The sequence below is a fragment of the Nuphar pumila genome, chromosome 13, assembly GCF_984573655.1.
Source record: "Nuphar pumila chromosome 13, dmNupPumi1.hap1.1, whole genome shotgun sequence".
Taxonomy (NCBI): Eukaryota; Viridiplantae; Streptophyta; class Magnoliopsida; order Nymphaeales; family Nymphaeaceae; genus Nuphar; species Nuphar pumila.
Genome location: NC_143261.1, coordinates 76,173,477 through 76,190,729, shown reverse-complemented (window position 1 = coordinate 76,190,729; position 17,253 = coordinate 76,173,477). Strand labels below are relative to the sequence as shown.

Sequence of the window (17,253 nt, the reverse complement as noted above, 5' to 3'; positions counted from 1 at the left end):
AATCACCATTATGATCATTACGTGCATGATACAAGTTACAGCGACAAAAATCACATTAATAGTCGCATTGACAGTAGTATTTGTTTTGAAACCAACATGGATAGTTGCATTTCGAATGGTAGAAACAATTCTGGTGACAATTGCATTTGTAGCGATAATGAAAGGAATGGCTCAGAGATGTATCATGATTAATTCTACACTGAAGGATGAAGCTGATTGAATATTGGTGATGATGAGGATAATGGTGAAGCCAATGAGGCCTTGTTAAATGGGAATGAGTAGCTGCAAGGCTGGTGAAGGGAGTTAGGTGGCTCATGCCTGCACGAGGCAGTAAAGTAATGCATGGCTTCGTACTGCAATCAATGAGTGGTAGCTGTGGTAGTTGGTAGTTGCAATGGTTGGTCAGTAATAGCCTAACAGGGAGGGAATTCATTTAAAGGTCCAACTTTTAACTAATATTTCAAAAACCGCATCAAGTTTTTTGGGGAGGACATTTCAGAACCCATCTTTGCAATGGAACTGTAAAAAAAAAGGACCTCTCAACTTAAACATGAGTTACATAATGCAAAATTACTAAACTGCCTCCATTGCATAATGACATGAACAAAGTATGGCAGGCAAAGACAGCACGACTAGGTCTCTGATCCTGAGGGTGATTTCTCCATGTAACTAAAAAAAAGATAAAATCACTCAGTTGACCCCCTTACTTTGAAGGGAGCCTACAGCTTCAGCCTTTTTTTTTTAAAGGCAAGTTGGGGTTAGGCGGATCCCAACCAGTTATTTTTCAATGTATCACTGGGTTTTGAACCTGCATCATCCCATCACAAGGAGACGTGCACTGACAGCTCCTACCAGCCACGTGGCACCCCCTGTTGGTCTACTGCTTCAGCCCTAAGATATGCACCATGGAAATCAAAACTCTTGATGTTAGGGATGGCAGTGGAACGGGGGTAAGCGGGGCCCCGCCCCGCCTCGCCTCGTTTGGACCGGGGATGGAGGGCATGAAACGGGGATGAAGGTTAAAATTCATCCCCGTGCCGGGATGGACTGACACTTTCCCCGCCCCATCCCTGCCCCACCTGCCCCATCCCCACCCTTTCCTCTCCCGATAGCACACCTTAACCCCGATACACCCTAATGCAAACCCCCTTTCCTCATTTTTGTTCACCTCCCCTCTCACGCAGCCCGATTTTTTCCCCCTTCTACCTCCCCGCGTAAGCTCCTCCTACATTTGGATCCTTCCCCGTTTGCAGATCGGTCGGAGCCGTGCCACCGTCGTGACCACCACAGCTTCCTCCACCGCCGCACCACCGTTGGAAGCCAACCGCTGTTGCGAGCCCGATGTTGTCGCACCACCGTCAAAAGCCAACCGCTGTTGCGAGCCCATGCCACCGTCGGAAACCTCGATTATCGCCAGGTAACCTTCTTCCTCTTTCCCTCATCTTCTCTGCAACCCCCATTTTTGGGTGATCGGAGTTGCTAAGAGCCACCATTACCCCTTCTTTCAACGCCAGCCATCAAGGGCGCACCCCTTACTTTTGGTTTCTACCGAGAGCCGCACGGGTGTCCAGGCTCTATCGGGAATAGGGCCACCGCCCGGGGGTGACTCTCTCTCTGGGCATTTCCCCTTCCCTCTAATGTTCCAACCAGGCAGGGATGGGGCGGGGATGTGGCGAGGGCAGGGATGTGGCGATCGCGATGGCGGGGCGGGGCAGGGATGAGGCGGGGGTGGAGGTCTAAAGTCTCCCCCGCCACGGGGATGGACCGGGGATGAAGGTTAATTTTCTGAGACAGGGCAGGGGTGGAGACCTTGTCCCCCGCCCCGGTCCACTGCCATCCCTACTTGATGTCCTTTAACTTAAATGTCTTACGTCAACCCATCTATCTAAGTGTGCTTGAAATTTATTGTTTGAATAAAATGCCATTTTTACGTGTGTACCTTTAGGGTATGTTTGATGTGCGACTCCCAGCGTGATTCAGACAAAAATCACGCCGCAACGATAATTTTCAACAAATGTTGGATGTGGCAGACGATGTTCTGTGCGTCCGCCGTGTCCTAATATACATGATTTTTTCGTTCCACCCTCCCCCTGTTACAAAATGAAAACGAAAAAAAATGCATCGATTGGCGCACCACGCCCGTCGACGCGTCTCTCTCCCATCGCCCTCCACAACCCCCTCGTGATCTCCTCCACGAAGCTTGGATTTTACCAAAGCGTAGGGCAGCTAAGGTGCGGTCGCTGATTTGAGGGTTCCCTTGGATTATAAAACAAGAACCCTTCAGAGTAAGAGAGAGACGACGATGACGACAACGAAGGATAAGGATAAGGATTAGGAATTCCTCGTACTGCCTGAATCTTCTCCTCCTGCCGAGTTCCAATTTAGCATTTGGCGACTTCCTATTTCGCGTCTTGCTATCATGACCGAGGTTCTGTGTGTGTAAAGAGAAAATCCTTTTCTTATGTTCTAAAAATCAACCTATAATGAAAGAAAAAAACCATATATTCTTGAGTTTGTGTTGATGGTGGGGTTGGAATTTTCATCCTTCGATTGATACATCATGGGTGTTGCCAGTCTAGGGTTTTGGCATTAGTCATTTTGCTTGAAGGAGATAGTTAAATGTGTGCTTCTCAGCTGACCCATTGGTCCCCTCTATCTGTGATCCCCTTTTATTCTAATTGGGTATGCCTGGATCATATATTGTAGCATAGCATGATGACTTTTATTCCTGAAACTCATTTTTGCCATCTTGGTTTCAAGATGGGTCTATTTATTTCCTTAGTTCTTGCAGAAACTGACCACTTTTTTAAATGATGGCAAGTGCGTGTGTGCTACTTTGATGTAATATGTGGCTTCTTTCTTCAAGTATTGGGTAAGCCAGGGGAAAAATTGTGTGGTTTTTGCAAAATCTACATAGCCAACAACTCCTTGAGTATCAGGACCCATGACCAGAGACAAAGACATAAGGACAATGTGGCGAAAAGGCTCTCTGCAATGCGGAAGGAGAAGGAAAAGGAAAAGAATGAAGCTGCTCGGGCTTTTGAGCACATTGAAGCTGTAAGATGGTGTTTGTTCTTTGATCACCTTATTCTTTTTTCGCCTGAGTCTCATGACGGCTTTGCAAACTGCAATTGGATGAGTTAGTGTTAAATTTGATCACTTAGGAAACTTGACTGGTATAATGTGTGTGTGCTTTATTCTTTTAGTCTAGTTCTGAATGTAGATAATTGGATGATGAAGATCTTTGTAGGAATGAAAAAATAAAGATTAGTTATTGTAGTTGACATGATATTTGTCTGGCACTCTGGCTTATGTGTAAAGAGAGTAGTTCAAAAGGATGTCTTGCAATTAACTTATGGTTAAATGTTCAGAGGAGATCCAACATTACTTAAGCAACCAAATTCTAATCTTCAACTGAATGACATAGATTACAGTTACACTATTCGATTTTCTACAGAATTTTGTTATATATGCACTACAAGAAAAATGACCATTAGCGATGGAAGATTGCGACGGATTTTTTCTGTCGCAACATTGCGGCGGATTAACGAGAGAAATCAATTCATCGCTAAAATCTGTAATATTTACGAAAATAGCGACAAAAAAACTTCTGTCGCCAAATCCATCGCGGCATTTAGCAACGGATTTAGCGACGGAGTTTTTTCCGTCGCTACGTAGCGACAGAAATATTCCGTCGTTAACTGGTCATGTAAATTTGCAACGGTGTTGCGATGGAAGTAGGTCGTCGCCAAATCCGTCGCTAAGTTTCCCGTAAATTCCTAATCAAAACCCTTATTTCTCTTTTCTGTTTCGTCTCTCCCGTCCGACGCACTCCTCCGCCCGCCGCCCGTCACTCCCCGGTTCGCCGCCCGTTCCTCCCTCGGCCCATCGCCCCCCGTTCCGCCGCCCGTCCCTCCCCCGGCCCATCGCGCCCGGTTTCGTCGCCTGTCCCTCCCCCGACCCATTGCCCCCCGTTCCGCCGCTCGTCCCTCCCCTGGCCCATCGCCCCCCGCCCACCGCGCGGCGTATCCCAGGTAAGTGGGTCATTTTTTTTCGGCAGGGGGGCGCCTGCCTCATTTTTTTCCGGAAGGGGGGGGGTACCCCTGCCTCATTTTTTATTTTCGGCAGGGGGGGGGTCGCTCCCTGCTTTTCCGGCAGGGGGTCTCCCCCCTGCCTCTTTTTTTTCGGCAAGGGGGGGCGACCCCCTGCCTCTTTTTTTTTCGGCAGGGGGTCACCCCCCTTGCCTCAATTTTTTATTCGGGCAAGGGGTCACCCCCCTGCCTCTTTTTTTTGGGGGGGCAGGGGGGCAACCCCCTGCCTCATTTTTTTTTTCGGCAGGGGGTCGCCCTTCCTACCTCATTTTTTTTTCGGCAAGGGGGGCACCTGCCTCATTTTTTTTTTCGGCAGGGGGTTGCCCTCTGCCTCATTTTTTTTCCAGCAGGGGGGGAGGTGCGACCCCCTGCCTCATTTTTTTTTTCGGCAAGGGGTCGCCTCCTGCCTCGTTTTTTATTTTCGTCAGGGGGGGGGGTGACCCCCTGCATCTTTTTTTTTTTCCGGCAGGGGGTCGCCCCCCTTGCCTCTTTTTTTTTTGGGCAGGGGGGCGACCCCCTGCCTCATTTTTTTTTCCGGCTGGGGGTCACCCCTCTTGCCTCATTTTTTTTGGCAAGGGGGGCGACGAGCCGGGGGGCGCCCAGCGATCGTTGGGTTCCTGAACCACGACATCACCCCGTGCCTATCGCTCTGGGGAACAATCACTGCCTCCGGAGTCCTCGTGCCACTATCGTACATCGTTGGTCTACTGACTGGCCGGCCGAACTCGAAAACCTGTTGGGCCGAACGGAGAGGTGGTCGACGCCTGGGAGCCGTTACGCCTCGCCGGAATCCCGTCCGACTTGATATTTATTCTAAATTTTTTTTCTTTCGGCAGAGGGTGATTTCATTTTAACACAGTGTCTCTTGCAGATGTCTCAACAGATCCCGCTTGTGCCCCGCCACCCATGGTAAGTAAGTGACAAAAGCAATGCAAATCGGGTAAATACCCGTGGTAAGTAAGTGATGCAAGCGCATCATATGTTATTTAATTTATTATATGCAACACTTTACTGTTCACACACTCACTTAGTTGTTGATATCTAGGACTGCTTTGTTGGAATTTGGAGATCATGTTGAGCATGATTTTAATGTATAAGAATAGAAGTGTTCTTATTTTTGGAGTACGGATTTCATGCTAGGCATGGTAGTAGTTAGCGGGATATTGGAGTGCGTTTGTTGCAGATACATGTTTGACATTTTTTTGATATGAATGTTTTAGATGTATTGCAATGTTTGATGTGATTGTATTCATGCTTGCATGTAGTTACTTTTAATTTGATTATGACTTACATGCGAAATTGTATAATGAAAGCATGCTTCAAATGAATGTATCGTGCTATAAATAATTTGCACATGAAAATATTAAGTTATCAATGCATGCATCATAATTCTTATGAATGTATGACAGCATATATTACATGATAAATTTGATATTTTCTTTATCATAACATTCTAATGATTCTCTTTTAACTGGTTAGGATATTATTCGTAACATCATACGATAAAATTATTGCAAACCGTGAATGGATGTACCGTAGGATAGTTGACAATGAGTTATCACATGAATATATGGATGGTGTTGAAAGTTTTATTGAATTTGCAACGGTAAGTATCAGTACAGTGGATCTCACAGGTCGAATTAGGTGTCCCTGCAAGATTTGTAAGAACAATCGATTTGTAGAACCTCATGGCATTAGACATCACCTATATAGGAAGGGTTTCATGAGTGATTATCAGAATTGGACGTTTCATGGTGAAGAATTTAGAAACAATTTTGATGTACAGGTGAATGTGGTGCACAATAATCCATATATGAATTTGATATTTGATGCCGCAGGAACAAAACTGGGTTCTGCTATGGGTCCTAGTGATGTAACAACTGCAGTAGATGAAGAATCATCAAACGATGCAGCTAGTAGATTTTATGATTTACTTAGAGATACTGATGAGCCACTTTGGAACAGTTGTGAGAGTCACACTATCTTGTCTGCAGTTCTTCAACTAATGAATTTGAAGTCTAAGTATAATTTGAGTCAATCATGTTTTGACTGTTTGTGTATGATTGTGAATAGTATGTTGCCCAAAGATGAGAAATTGCTACAAAATTTCTATCGTGCGAAGGTTATGGTCAACGCTTTAGGTATGCGGTATAAAAAGATAGATGCTTGTCTAAATCACTGCATGTTGTATTTCAAGGATCAGGAAAATAACATATCATGTTCGTCATGTGTGCATCCTTGGTTCAAGCCAAAGACAAGAGACAATGGTAGCACGAGATCAAAAGAAGTTTCATACAAGTCGCTCTGTTACTTTCCTATCACTCCTAGATTGCAACGATTGTATATGTCTTCAAGGACAGCTAAACACATGAGATGACATGCAAATAAAGTTCAACATGATGAAGACAAGATCATGCATCTTATTGACGCAGAAGCTTGAAAGCACTTTGATCGTTCTCATCAGAACTTCGCAATGAAAATGAGAAATGTTAGACTCGGTCTATGTACAGATGAATTTAATCCATTTGGGAGTAGATCAACTCCATACTCATGCTGGCCAATATTTGTAACTCCATACAACCTTCCACCAATCTTGTGTATGAAACGTCCAAATCTTTTCTTATCTCTATTGATCCTTGGACGTCACCTGACCAAAATCTTGATGTATATTTAAGGTCATTGATTGATAAACTAAAAGTACTGTGGGATGACAGTGTTACCACGTATGATGCCCACAAAAAACAAAATTTCAATATGAAGGTCGATGTTCTATGAACAATCTGTGACTTCCGTGCATATGGTATGTTATCTGGTTGGAGCACACATGAGAGGTTGGCATGTCTGTATTGCATGGAGGATACAAAAACTTTTAGATTGATGTATGGAAGGAAGCCTTGCTGGTTTGAGTGTTATCATCGATTTCTACCCAGCGACCATCCGTTCCGACGATAAAGGAATGTGTTTCGAGCAGGCACAACTAAAATAGAAGGTCCAACCACAAGACTGTCTGGCATAAAGATTTTAAGAAGATTGTGATACTTTTCAGATGTATTAATAGATGCCCGTAGTCTGACGCCCTTCCTTGGATTTGGGAAGAATCACAATTAGACAAAGAAATCTATTTTTTGAGAACTACCATATTGGTCAACCCTATTGATATGACATAATTTTGATGTGATGCATGTGAGGAAAAATGTGTTTGATAATGTGTTTAATACAGTAATGAATGTTAAAGGGAAAACGAAGGATAATCCGAAGACCCGTATGGATTTAAAAGTAATATATAAAGACCAGAATTGGAACTCAAAGAGTATAATGGAAAAGTACTGAAACCAAAGGCAAGGTATGTGCTTGGACCTGATCAAATAAAGCAAATATGTCAATGGTTGAGACAGTTGAGATTTTTAGATGAATATGTCTCTAACATTGCTCGGGCTGTGAAGATTGACGATGGACAGTTATATGGGTTGAAGAGCCATGATTGTCATATCTTTATGCAACAATTGATACCTCTAGCATTCCATGATATGTTAGACAACCCTATATGGGGGGTATTGTCTGAGTTGAGTGGATTTTTTAGAACATTGTGCGCATCGGAAGTTGTAGTATCTGATATAAAGAATCTCGATGATTCTGTCATCACTACTGTTTGTCTGCTAGAAAAGATTTTTCCGCCAACATTTTTCAATGTTATGAAACATTTGATCACACATTTGTCATATGAACTAAGGGTTGGTAGTCCTGTGCAATATCAATGGATGTACCCATTTGAAAGGTATATGTTTTCTTATATTTGTCTCTTCAATGACAGATATTTCAAATTTGAAATGTATATTTTTGACAGATGCATATTTCACCTCAAAAAAAAGGTTCGTAATAAAGCAAAAGTAGAAGGCTCTATTTGTGAGGCGTACACTTTAGAAGAGATTTCAAATTTCTCATATATGTACTTTGAACCTCATATTCCAACATGTTACACATGCCCGCCTCGTAACGATGATGGAGAACAAGTAACTGTAGCTGACAAACGGTCGATATTTCAACCACTTGGGCATGCATTTGGTAGTTGTCGATCAAGACTCTTTGCAGATCGAGAGCAAGATGCAACACACATCTATATTCTTTTTCATTGCTCAGCGATCAACCCATACATCGAGTAAGTATATGTAGACGCAACACATTTCTAAATCCTTTTATGTTCTATACGTGCATACATGGTTTGATAATATAAGTATTTGTGGTTTGCTGACGATTTGATCTGGAGTTGCAAAGAGAAGTTTCACATCTCACTGATGCAGAAGTACAAAAAAAACGTGAAACTATGTTGTGGAGTGGTTGAAAGAGTTTGTAAGGACGCTCACATAAATTGTGTACTTGTAAACAACACTAAGTTACTTAATTGGTCGTGATCACAATCATTGTTTATGTTTGTAGGTCCGCCATGGTGATGTTAAAGATCAAGGAATATGTGATTTACAAAATGGTCTGACCAAAGTTGTGCAATGTTACAACGGGTACATCGTAAATGGTTATCGATTTCATACAAAAGACTACGGTATAAACAAATCAACAATGAATAGTGGTGTGTGTGTCAAGAGTAGCAACTACGATAAAAATGAACATGATTACTATGGTGTTATAGAGGAAATAATGAAGTTGACTTACTTAAGCATAAATAATAGGGTAACTTTATTCAAGTGTCATTGGTTTGATCCAACTGCAACAAGAGTCGACAAAGCCTCAGGCATTGTGGAGGTGAATCATAAATCAAGGTTTGAAACATATGAACCATTCATATTAGCCTCGCAAGCTCAACAAGTTTATTATACTTCATATCCGAGTACAAAAAAGTCAAATAGAAATGACTGATGGGCAATTTGCAAGGTAAAGTTCGAACTATACCCTTAGTATGATCAGTTACAGGAAGACAAGTTAACTGAAGAGAGTGATTACTATCAATCAAATGATATTTATGACTTCTCTTATGGTTACGATGTTGCGCATGATATGCATGTCATATCTCTATTGGTCGATGAAACATTCATAGAAGAATGTGATCCAAATGATATACCAAGTAGATGAGCAAACAATGAAGATGAAGAAGAAGAAGAATATGAAAGTCAAACAAGTGATGAGGAAGAATTCTTGAGCTAGTGAGCAAAATCTTGTAATACAAACCTCTATTTGAATGCATTTCAATATTTTGAATGTATTGCAATACTTGATGTGAATGATTTGAATGTATAGAAATGTGTGACAATGATTTGAATTATTTGAATGTATTGCAATACTTGATGTAAATGATTTGAATGTATTGTAATACTTGATGTGAATGATTTGAATGCATTGCAATACTTGATGTGAATGATTTGAATGTATTACAATGATTTGAATGATTTGCAGGTATTCCAATGATTTGAATGTATTGCAATACTTGATTTGAATTATTTGAATATATTGTAATGATTTGAATGATTTGTAGGTATTCCAATGATTTGAATATATTGCAATACTTGATTTGAATTATTTGAATGTATTGAAATACTTGATGTAAATTATTTGAAACAATTTAAATGTATTGCATGACATTTTTTATTTGTTAGAATATGGTTCGTGGAGCTTACAGTGGTCGTTCATTCAGTAGTAGTCAGTCTCAGCCTTCATCTTCACGGGCTCCTTTGATAAATATATCATTTAACTAATTTGATGCTTGATTAGTTGAAATGCGCATTCTGAGAATTTCTAACGTATTTTTTTACAGATGATGTTTCGCTTGTACATGACCCACCTACACCAGTTGATCATAAAAGTCAGGAGCCAACACAGGATGCAGGGTCTTCTCAGTCTGGCACAAGAAGACTCATTCGAATAGTGTATATCGATAATCGACTGTAAGTATTTCATTTTCACTTATTGCATATATTATAAATATTGTATATTGATATTTATTGTGTACCAATTTATGTGCAGCACGAGGATCGAACCACAAGAAGTAGTACACGATATTAGGAATTCACTACTTTAACATCTACCAGGATCGATCACTCAATGGAAAGAGTATCCCAAACCGGTGACAGACAGATTGTGGTTCTCATTCACGGTATACAGTTGTTTGTCATAATTAATGTGTTTTATATTTAATTATTTGTTATAGTCATGTCTACTAACTTTCTGAAAATATTTGTAGGCTTCGAATCACTTCGCGACTACGATGGAGGAACATAATGCAAGGAATGTGTGACAGAAGGTGGTTGTCAATCGATTTGCAGACATGCTGCACAATATGAAGGCTGCAACAAGAAAAGCATCTGGCGGGATAGATGATCTACTGCAGTGGAAGGGCCATGGACCTCCTACTATAAGGTCAGATGTTTGGGATGCAATGTATGACAAGTGGGCTGATGATGCATTTCAAAACCGCTCAGCGAAGGCTGCACAAAATTGAGCGAAAATGCCCGAAGCCCATCTACACACAGGTGGATCTAGGACTTTTGGGAGTCACCTGAAGAAAATGGTAACTCATCAATATATAAACAAATCAATTTTATAAGTATTGTTGCAAACTTGTTAACTAAATCTTTTATCATTTTACTTCACAGGAAGCAGAAAAGGAAGTATTGTGTCATACAAGGATGTGTTTTTTCAAACATATAAATGTAAGACCACAAGAGAGTTCGTATCGGAGAAGGCGAGAACGACAACAGTATGTATTTATTGTATTAATAATCATTATAATATACAAGTTATCATAAACATTATAATTCTTAATTATTAATTCATACTGTAAACATTATTTTGTAGGAGTCATATGAGCAACAGATTGTAAAGCGATATGGTGATGACTCTACTCAGCATCCATCATTTGATCCTGCAGCATGGGTGACTGCAGCAGGTGAACCTAAAAAAGGTCGTGTATTCGGGTTTGAGAGTAATATGAACACCTCACTAGTCGTTGCTTGCTCCAGTTACGACTTAGAGACTTCTCCCATCACCAAGCATCCGACTGATTCTTGGGATGATGTACGCCAGATCGTTACAGACACAATGCGTGACTACTTCCATGAAACAATTGTCGACGTTCTTCGGGATGAGTTCAATAGTTTTTTGCAGAATAGGGGAGCTTTGTTTGCAGGTGCCTCTCAGGTATGAAAGTTTCATGTGATGTATTGCATGGCGTTAAATTTCATATAACTTTGATTGCCTTCACTTAGGTGCATTGCATATAATTTATTTCAGTATATTTTGTTTATCAATACTGACCTTTTATATAATATTTCAGTATAATATTTTTACTGCCTTAGAACACATATGAGCATGATAGAATCACATATACAGTTTTTTTTACTGTCTTTGAACACATATGAGCACAATAGAATCACATATACAATTTTTTGACTCTCTTAGAACACATATGAGCATGGTAGAATCACATATACAATTTTTTTACTGCCTTAGAGCACATATGAGCATGGAAGAATCACATATACAGTTTTTTGGATTGCCTTAGAGCACATATGAGCATGATATAATCACATATACAATTTTTTGTCTGCCTTAGAACACATATGAGCATGATAGAATCACATATACAGTTTTTTGACTGCCTTAGAGCACATATGAGCATGATAGAATCACATATACAGTTTTTTTGACTGCTTTAGAACACATATGAGCATGATATAATCACATATACAGTTTTTTGCCTATCTTAGAACACATATGAGCATGATAGAATCACATATAAAGTTTTTTGACTGCCTTAGAAAACATATGAGCATGATAGAATCACATATAAAGTTTTTTTTACTGCCTTAGAACACATATGAGCATGATATAATCACATATACAGTTTTTTGCCTTCCTTAGAACACATATGATCATGATAGAATCACATATACAGTTTTTTGACTGCCTTAGAGTACATATGAGCATGATAGAATCGCATATACAGTTTTTTTGACTGCCTTAGAACACATATGAGCATGATATAATGACATATACAGTTTTTTTGCCTGCCTTAGAACATATATGAGCATGATAGAATCACATATGAAGTTTTTTGCTTGCCTTAAAACACACATGAGCATGATAGAATCACATATAAAGTTTTTTTACTACCTTAGAACACATATGAGCATGATAGAATCACGTATACAGTTTTTTTACTGCCTTAGAGCACATATGAGCATGGTAGAATCACATATAAAGTTTTTTTACTGCCTTTAGAACACATATGAGCATGAATGAATCACATATAAAGTTCTTTAACTGCCTTAGAACACATATGAGCATGATATAATCACATATACAGTTTTTTGCCTGCCTTAGAACACATATGAGCATGATAGAATCACATATACAATTTTTTTACTACCTTAGAGCACATATATATGAGTATGATAGAATCACAAAAATAATTTTTTTACTGCCTTTAAAACACATATGAGCATGATTGAATCACATATAAAGTTTTTTTACTGCCTTAGAACACATATGAGCATGGTAGAATCACATATACATTTTTTTGACTGCCTTAGAGCACATATGAGCATGATTGAATCACATATAATTTTTTTTACTGCTTTAAGAACACATATGAGCATGATAGAATCACATATACAGTTTTTTTACTGCCTTAGAACACGTATGAGCATGATAGAATCACATATACAATTTTTTTACTGCCTTAGAATACATATGAGTATGATAGAATCACATATAGAGTATAATTTATTTCAGTATATTTTGTTTATCAATACTAACCTTTATTTTCTCGTGTAGGTTGTTGGCGATAATTAGCGTAGTGGAGCTGAAGGGACAGATCAAGACAATGAACAAGCGGACGCACAAAATCTTGGTGATGATTAGATTCATGTGTTGAATTTGTTCTACCTTCTTTTTGTTTCAAAAATGTAAATATTGAATTGTAAATAATTAGAACTTGCAAATTTTACAGTGGATCAATTAATTGTTTTAGTTTTTTTTATATGTATTTTGATGTGTATTTTGTTTTTTATTCACAGAAAATATAAATTGTACAGGAAATATAAATTGTATCACGAGAAATTTTTTCTCGATATTTAATTTTCAAATATTTTTTTAAATTTTTTTTCCTTGTTTGCGACGAATTAGCGACAGATATATCCGTCGCTAATTACTATTAGCGTTGAATGTAGCGACAGATTAGCGATGACTATAAATCCGTTGCAACACCAAAATCGCCGTATAGTAACGACGGCCTTGCAACAGATGTTGGCATTTGTTATTCCGTCGCAACTTAGCGACGGAACTGGCGACAGATACATTTCGTCGCTACTTAGCGACAGAATGGGCGACAGATATATTCTGTCGCTAATTAACATCAAAAAATTTATGATGGAATCTATCCATCTCGAATCTGATGCTAATCCGTCGCTAAGCTATTTAGCGACGGATTTACGTCAGTTTAGCGACGGATTTAGGTCGTCGCTAATCCACAGGTTTCTTGTAGTGATTGTGTTATTATTACTTTTTCCCTTGTGCAAGTGTATAATTCTGTTAATAGAAATGCTAGGCTTTTGCGGAACCATTCCATTGTTTCAATTAAATAATAGGGCATTAGAAACCCCTGCTAGTTCATATTGGAATACATTATACATATATGGATTAGCATGAACCTTGAAAATGTACATCTTCAATGTCCTTTTTTTGAGGAGGATTTAATATGGAGATTGTTTTCTTTTTTTATAAAATGACGTGATGAATCCATTCTTGGAAATATGCCCAATAGATCCATTTATCCCCCACTTGTTGAATAAGAATTTTGAAACTAGAAAACTCTGGCAGAGGCCTAGGAAAATGGGGTGCAATGCCATGGCCAACCTTTGGAGTGATTTCAAGAACTGTGACTCTCATTCGTGCAGAATCTCATTACAGGTTGACCCATTGTGCTTTTAACAACCACATTTTTTCACTTCAATATTGGAGTTACAATGATTCTTGATGCATTGGAAAGGTGACGTCATGATCTAAAATAGAAACATATTCAGACGTTATCTGCCTTTGACTTCCTGTTGAAAGAATCTCACAGAGTTTTCCTCGTAAACTCTCTCTCTCTCTCTGTTTTGTTCTTGTTTTATTTCTAACTTATCTCACCCAACCCTAATCAACCCAGGCCCAATTTTCCAAGTATTTTTTCCTTTTTTAGATGATCAATCTCAAAGATTAAGGCCCCTCTCATTTCCATTATAAAGAATTTAAGTGGTTGACATGCAGTTGGTCTTTCTTGAAATTTAAACTGCACAATTCAACGACACATCTCATATATTGAACATGTGAAGCATTGGTTTTTCTTGCATAAATAGTAAAAAGCAGTTTTGAAAAACACTGTCAAAGATTCTGGCTGTCATAAATGCATGCAAGCATAAACACATGCACACAAGGATTGGATTTTCTAAGCTTGTCAACATTCTGATTCATCATGAAGATTACTAGATACTCCTATCATGTTAATAGAGTGCTTGTATTCCCTTTCTATTTAAACCATTAATGATGTCTTCTGTTTATCAATCCAACTATAGCCAAAGACAACCAAAGACAGGCTTACCTTGTTCAGTAGATTTATTCGTATAACTTGTTATTAGCATTATAGATGCTCATAGGTAAAAAGTTTTAATATAATGGTGTCCTACTACTTATTTATTTCAGTTCTTAATATGGCATATGTTGTAATTTTGCCATGTTTTTAATAAGTGTTCATAAACAACACAAATTATGTTAAATCATATATGATATTCTACAAAGTTGCCCCTGCCTATTGAGAATTGGGGTCATAACTGGTGTTTTCTCCTTCCTTGTTTCTTTTCACTTCTCTATTGCAGGCTCCATTCTGGTTTAGCATACTTGATATTTCACAGTGAGGTTCTTTTTTTTTTTTTACAGAATCATCCATTGTGATTGATATGAGAGACTTCCACTAGAGGTGAATGAGAGACTTCTATTGCAAATTATACAAACTTTTTGTCAATGAAATTGTTATTGAAAGGCAAGAGGTCATTGCTTCACCAAGTGCCTTAACTATCAATCTTAAATTCTTAATGAAATACTTGCAATTTTGCTTTTTGCTGTTATTCATTCATCAATGGTTGATAAGAAGGGAAATGAAGATTGAAAACTTTATGGAGTATTAAGTCAAACCTCTCTAACCCACTACTACCGTATCAGGTAGAGCTTGACAAGAAAGAATGAAACACATGCTCATTCCTGCAATTCATAAAAAGTAACCGAGTAGCTATATGTTGATGCAAGTTGGTGTAAGTAGAGGAAAACAAGCAAACAACAAGCAAACTGAGTATTGACCAACAACAAAAATGTATAGTTATTATAAGGCTCCCAGTTTCTTGCACAAATCTGATTATAATCTGCAAGTTCAAGGTTGAATAGAATACAAATAGTTATATGTCCAGAAGGCCAACCACCTTCTCCTCAACCCCTGAGCCCCCCTCTTCCACACACACACTCAATCAGGGAGTACATTTGGTGCCTATGGGTCGTTATATATCCATGAAGTCACTCAAAACTAGAAGTATATCCACCCAATAAGCATTATAAAGTTCTTTAAGCTCCTAGACAATCAAGGGGTCTGAAGCTCTCTTTAAAATTGTTCACCATAATGTATGGGGGCTACTGTTGTTGTCAACAATCTTCCAAGAAATAAAAATTTGGAAGCTCTCGTGATATATTTAGGGCCAAGAAATCCTTGTCTAATTTTCTTAATCACAATCACAAGATGATGTACCACTATAATATAAGGCATGTCATAATACACAATATATTAGCCCACAACATGTTTTAGTTGCAATAGCAAGCAAAAAAATCTATAAATATAGTAAAAAGGCACAACAAATCTTTTGGTCAAATAAAAAAAGCCTAAGTGAACTATTTAGATTCCAGTAATTTCATGGATGACAGTGTGTATGAAAGATATTTGAACGTGAAAACTTCTTGTTTGTTCTTTTACCCTTACTTTTCTGGCAACATTTCCAGGTTTATACAGGCAAAAATAACAGTTGAAACTGATGAAACCATACTATTTAATGCTTCTTACCTTAGATGAGTGAGGACTGGTAGACTGAATTCCTTGCAATCTCATACAGATCACAAGAACTTAGCTTCCAAACCTTTAGAGGAATGAAGAAAATATATTGAAAACTAGAGGGAAAGAAAGCAAATTACACAAAAAACAGAAAGTGAAACGATAATTATCAGTTGGAGCAAAAATCCATATTTGGGGCAAAAATCTCATTTGAGATCCATATTTGGGGCAAAAATCCAATTCCAAATCCATATTCAGTGCAAAAAATCATGATTTTAGATATAATTTGGTAATTAGATCCATATCCGATCAAAAAACCATAATAAATATATTAAAACATGTAAAATGGTGGATGAATTAGGTCATACAATCCAAAACGAAGTAATTCACTATTATCCATAACTGTTCAAGTTGTTCACGCATCGTCATCAAACAACAAACATTTGGAACATAGCATTTGAGTGTGGTCCAAACAAATGTTGGACTTGGAACAATTGTTACGGAATGAACAGAACCAATGTTATGTTTTGTTCTTTTTGTTCATTTCGTCCAACCTTGGACAAACGATCAAACATACCCTTAGGGGGCATTTTATCATGCCTCGCGCATCGTGCAGGATGTTGTGGTCTCGCGGGACATCATGACAATCAAATGCCAAACGTGGTAGACGTGTGTTGGCCGCGTCCGTGGAACAATGTAATATCGTTCCACCCTCCTTGTTACGGTGAGAACAGGATAGGGGGACGTTCATTAAAAAAAAGTTAGGGGAGAAGGGTCCCTCGACTCTCTCTCTCTCTCTCTCTCTCTTCTTGATCAATTAGGGCTTTATTAGAGCTTTGATTAGGGTTTTGAATAAGAATTTTCTTTTATAAGGCTTTGATTAGGGTTTTTTCTTTGATTTTCTAGTTAATTTGATTAGAACTTTTCTTTGATTTCATTAGATTTTTTTAGTTTATTTGATTAGGGCTTCAAATCATTTTTTTTTAAATTAAGGCTTTTTATAGTTAATTTGATTAGAGTATTTTATTTGATTTTTTTATTAGGGCTTTGAATAAAAAAATTTAAATTAGGGATTTTTAATGTTAATTT

The 17,253-nt window shown here is 38.5% G+C and overlaps 1 long non-coding RNA gene across 2 annotated transcripts; it reads left to right on the top strand.

Moving 5' to 3' along the window:
* The first annotated feature begins 1,041 nt into the window (after positions 1–1,041).
* On the top strand, positions 1,042–15,199 carry LOC149818767 (uncharacterized). 2 transcript variants are annotated; one of them, XR_016427322.1, is made up of 3 exons: positions 1,042–1,417; positions 2,822–3,057; positions 15,012–15,199. It is a non-coding gene; the product is annotated as an uncharacterized LOC149818767 (long non-coding RNA). The 2 variants fall into 2 exon arrangements; XR_016427321.1 differs by lacking the exon at positions 15,012–15,199 and adding an exon at positions 12,873–13,030.
* The last annotated feature ends 2,054 nt before the right edge of the window (positions 15,200–17,253 follow it).